The sequence below is a fragment of the Portunus trituberculatus genome, chromosome 25 (assembly GCF_017591435.1).
Source record: "Portunus trituberculatus isolate SZX2019 chromosome 25, ASM1759143v1, whole genome shotgun sequence".
In the NCBI taxonomy this organism is placed as follows: Eukaryota; Metazoa; Arthropoda; class Malacostraca; order Decapoda; family Portunidae; genus Portunus; species Portunus trituberculatus.
In genome coordinates, this window is record NC_059279.1 from 1,965,001 (window position 1) to 1,970,000 (window position 5,000).

Below are 5,000 nucleotides of genomic sequence, written 5' to 3' on the forward strand. Positions count from 1 at the left end.
GGCTGTGATAGGTAATGACGCAACCACCTCACCGATCACGTGTGTGTGTGTGTGTGTGTGTGTGTGTGTGTGTGTGTGTGTGTGTGTGTGTGTGTGTGTGGTGTCGCGACAATCATGATTATTATTTCTCCTTTTTTTTTTTTTCTATTTACACAGATGAGATGTCGGACCACACACACACACACACACACACACACACACACACACACACACACACACACACACACACACACACACACACACACACACACACACACACACCAGGCAAAAAGTCCGCCACCTTTCGTGCCACCCAGGTGAGAGAAAGAGAGAGAGAAAGAGGAAGAGGAGGAGGAGAAGGAGGAGGAGGGAGGAGGAGGAGGAGGCCAGGTGTGTTTGGCGGGAAGGTGGACGAGTGGCAGGAGAAACGCCTATAAATCATCACCTCTTATGATCCAGGTGAGCCGCCGAGGCCTTAATGACAGGTGAGGTGCGCGGTGTGGGGTCGAGGAGGAAGAGGAGGAGGAGGAGGGAGAGAGAGAGAGTGGGAGAGGGAAAGAGGTTGGAGAGAAAGAAGGGGTCTGGGGTGTCGGGAGATGAGGCTGGCGTGGGAAGAGAGAAACTGGAAGGAGAAATTGGAGAAAGGAAAGAGGAAATAGAGTTAAGAGGGAGTGAGAGGAGAGAGAGAGAGAGGTAAAGACATGGCCGGAAAGTCCACAATTATTTCACGATTATTTTTTTTATGGTGAGGACAAGCGGTGTTATGATGGACTCCTCAGACCCTCGCCGCCTTACCTCCTTCGCCTCTCCCGCCTCGCCTCGCATCTCTCGCAGCCACACCGCCACTTATCTCTTTGTTTTTGGCAGTCCAGTTTCCGTCTGCTTATCATTTCTTCGGATCGTGTCAAGATTAGCGAACTCTCCAGCTCTCTTCGTTTCCCGCGATGAAGTAGATAAAACAGACTGATAAATGTATATATGACTGTTATAAGGATACTTGCATTACATCAACAATCAGTCAATCAACTGGTGTATATATAAAAAAAAGACAGATAGATAGATAAATAGATAGAAATTAATAAACACATAGATAATAATAATAATAATGATGCATACAGTAGATCAACAGTCCATCAATTGAATAACACTCATATATGTAAAAAGACAAGACATAGATAGATAGATAGATAGATAAGCGAGTGAATAAATACATAGACAACAATGATAATGATACGAGCACAAGATCAACAGTCATTTATTCAAATAACACGCATATCAAAAACAAAAAAACGAGACAGATAGATAAAAAGATACAGATAGATAGACAGATAGATAAAGAAATTAATAAAAGTATATATATAACAATAATAATGATACATACACTAGATCAACAGTCAATTGGTCAAATAAACACTAAAGAATGAAGGAAAACAAGACGTAGATAGATTGATAGATAGATAGATAGATAGATAGATAGATAGATAGATAGATAGATAGATAGATAGAGAGATAACACGATCAACAGTCAGTCAAATAAAACGCATATAGAAAACGAAAACAGAACAGACAGACAGATATATAGATAAATAGACAGATAGAGATAAATATAGATAGATAGACAGACAGACAGACAAACAGACAGACAGATAGATAGATAGATAAATAGATAGATAGATAAACAAATGAATAAACACACACACACAGATAACAACACTAACACCAACAATCCTTCCGCCAGTCAGTCAGTCAATCAGTCAGTCAGTCAGTCAGTCCAGTCAGCAAGGTTAGAGTGAAGGCGACGACCTTGTCAAGAATTCCTGTCCATTTCCGTCCTGCAGGTGTCCAGTGTTCCCGTGCGCCCGAGACCACCTGTGCGCGTCGCCACCTCCTGACCATCTGCCCAGGAAATGCCCACACCTCACCTGGCCTACCCGTGTGACCTGCAGCGCCTGGTCACCTGTATGTGTGTGTGTGTGTGTGTGTGTGTGTGTGTGTGTGTGTGTGTGTGTGTGTGTGTGTGTGTGTGCCTCCAGGTGACCCAGCGGAAACCAGGTAACTTCCTCTTTGTTATTTATGTTCTTTTTTTTTCATTTAGTGTTTGTTTTCTATGGTTTCTATAATTTGTTTGCTTCATTTTCCTGTTTTGGTGATTTTTTTTTCTTAGTTTCCTTTTCTTCTTTTTGTTGTTTATGGTTTTTTCAATGATTTTTTTTTTTTTTTTTTGTTCCTGTGTGTTTTTCTCATTTTGTTAATTGTATTCCTTTGTATAACTCGTCTGCTTTGCCTCCTTTTCCCAACATTAAGCAACACAATTCGTCTACAACTACCAATAAAAACAGGTAAATAAATCTAAGCACTTTGCAAGATGGATAAACCTACACTAGTTTGCCTCAAAATATCACAGGTGAGGTAAGGGAAGGGGCATAGGTGAACAGGTGAGCAGGTGAGCAGATGACCCCTCGCAGCGCAGGTGAGTCAGTGGTAATGATGACAGGTAGTAATGCAGGTATTTTGCAGTAATGAGGGATGCTGTGTAGGTCTGCGCCGCCGTGATGACTGGGATGCTCTACAGGTGTGCTGATTGAGAGCTGTGTTGGGGGGGACGAGTGGAGGGGGGAAAGACTGCAGGTGGGAAGGTAGAGATTGATGTGGTGTGATGTGTGGGTTAGTGGGAGGTTGGTGCTGTTGAGGAGGGAGGAGGGGGAGGGGGAGAAGTGGTTGTGGGAAGTGGTGGTGTTACTGTTTGGATTGTTGTGTTTTAGTTTATTCATTCATTTTAGTTTACACACACACACACACACACACACACACACACACACACACACACACACACACACACACACACACACACACACACACACACACACACACACACACACACACACACACACACACACACACACACACACCATCACATCACCTCACCTAACTACTACAACTGTATCCATGTTTTTTCCTTTCTTCCTTCCCTTCTTTCCTTCTCCATATCCATCTCAGCACACCTTTATACCCTTCCACCTCTCACTGCGTCACGAGACAATTAGCTCCACCAGAACCAATGCGTGAAGTCTTTATAAGCATCTACAAGAGAGCTAGCGAAGGCAAAAGAATTCATACTGCAATTTCTTCCTAGTTCAAAGATTAGACGTGACTGGAGAACAGGTAAAGGTGGCTCAGATTGGTATGGAAAGGTGTATAAATTATTAGCGTTTTATTAAAGGAATATCAATTTTTTTTTTCTTCATGTTTTGGTTAAGGGAAGTTGTGTGTTTTGTGTGTTTTAACCCCTTCAGTACCATATCGCATTTTCATCTTCCTTCCGGTTACTATGTGGTGATTTTATGCAGCTTCAGAAACTTATGTGGGGATTGAAATAGTAGAGACTCTGGCTATTGATCTTTTTAACCTCCAAAGACCCTTCCTGATGCAAAGAAAAAATCATCTAATCATACCCAAAGATCATGGAAAAAATGCATCCTGGTACCTGAACTGAAGGGGTAAGTGTATTTCAAAGGGTTAAGGAATAGAAAACGAGGCGGTGATAACATGCATGGGGAAACTAAAGATAAACAAAAAAAAAAAAAAATGATATCAAAACCTATAAACACGTATTAAAACTAACACTAGTATACCCTCCTTACCTCTTTGCCCCTTCATTTCTACAGGGGGGAGGGAGGACTAAACAACCCCCCCCTGCATCCCTCTGCCTCACCTTACCCCATCCCCCTGCCAGCCACACACCCTGAAAACCCTGTCGTAAAAGTCCCGCCGTCTAATTTCCAACCTGTTACTCGCTACTGTTTTTGTCACCAGGTTTTTTTTTTTTTTTCTTTTGGTTTTCCTTCGCCGCCCAGAGCGTGAGAGATGCTGCTGCTCCTGGGCATTGGGTAAGGGGGAGGGGGGAGGGGTGAGGGGTAAGGTGAGGGGACAGGGGAGGGGATAGGGGAGGACGGTCCGGTATTGAGTCGTCTGTGTGTGTGTGTGTGTGTGTGTGTGTGTGTGTGTGTGTGTGTGTGTGTGTGTGTGTGTGTGTGTGTGTGTGTGTGTGTGTGTGTGTGTGTGTGTGTGTGTGAAGGACAGAGTAGGAGTCATGGTGGTGGTGGTGGTGGTGGTGGTGGTGAGAGAGAGAGAGAGAGAGAGAGAGAGAGAGAGAGAGAGAGAGAGAGAGAGAGAGAGAGAGAGAGAGAGAGAGAGATTAATAAGTACATAATTGTTTGGCCATAGAAATTATTAGGTTTTTAGATATTATTTCCCAGAGAGAGAGAGAGAGAGAGAGAGAGAGAATCAGTCAGTCAGTCAGTCAGTGCAACCAACGAACCAGCCAACGCTACACGAAACGAATCAAGAAAATAAAGAGAGAAAAAAAGAGAAAAGGAAAAAAGAGAAAAGAAAAGGTTCCTTCCACTCTAATCTGGTAAAAATCCCTCAAACCACAACCTTTATTTGTACAACTTTTTCCCCAACCACCACCACCACCACCACCACCACCACCGTATTAATCTCCTGTCCCCATGCACGTTTGCTCTCACACCCGGCCGTGGAGTGAGTGAGGCAGTGCGCTGGTAGGTCGGTAGGTTGAGATAATGTTTTTGCGCGGATTCCTGCAGGAGTGAGCGTGTCCGGGCATATTGTTTCCCGCGGGGCCGATTGCAGGGCTTCGAATAAATGACACCAGTTTTATTCCCAGCGAGAGGAGAGCGAGCCGGGCGACGCAGATTATAGACCAGCAAAACCGCGAAGAATGGGCAAGGTCGCGGGGGCGGTGATGATTACAGAGCGTGGCGAGGGTGCAAGAGAGGCGGCTCATGTTGCTGCCTGACAGACACCCGCCCCGCCCCGCCCCTCCCGCCCTCCCGTCCCTCCCGCGGCCCTGCAATTGACGCCGTTACGCTCTAATGGTTAATTTCACCGTAATCACGAAGAAAGGTAAACAAGGAGGTGCTCCATCCTGCCGCGGCCTGGACAGGTAAGGAGGAGGAGGAGCAGGTGGAGGTAAAGGCCGGGACGGGATAAGGAAAGGG

General features: G+C 44.9%; 1 long non-coding RNA gene across 1 annotated transcript in view; it reads right to left on the reverse strand.

Annotated features, from left to right (window-relative positions):
• LOC123508630 overlaps positions 1 to 5,000 on the reverse strand; it is a 62,912-nt gene that overhangs the window by 57,182 nt on the left and 730 nt on the right. The gene's annotated exons all lie outside the window — the stretch shown is intronic.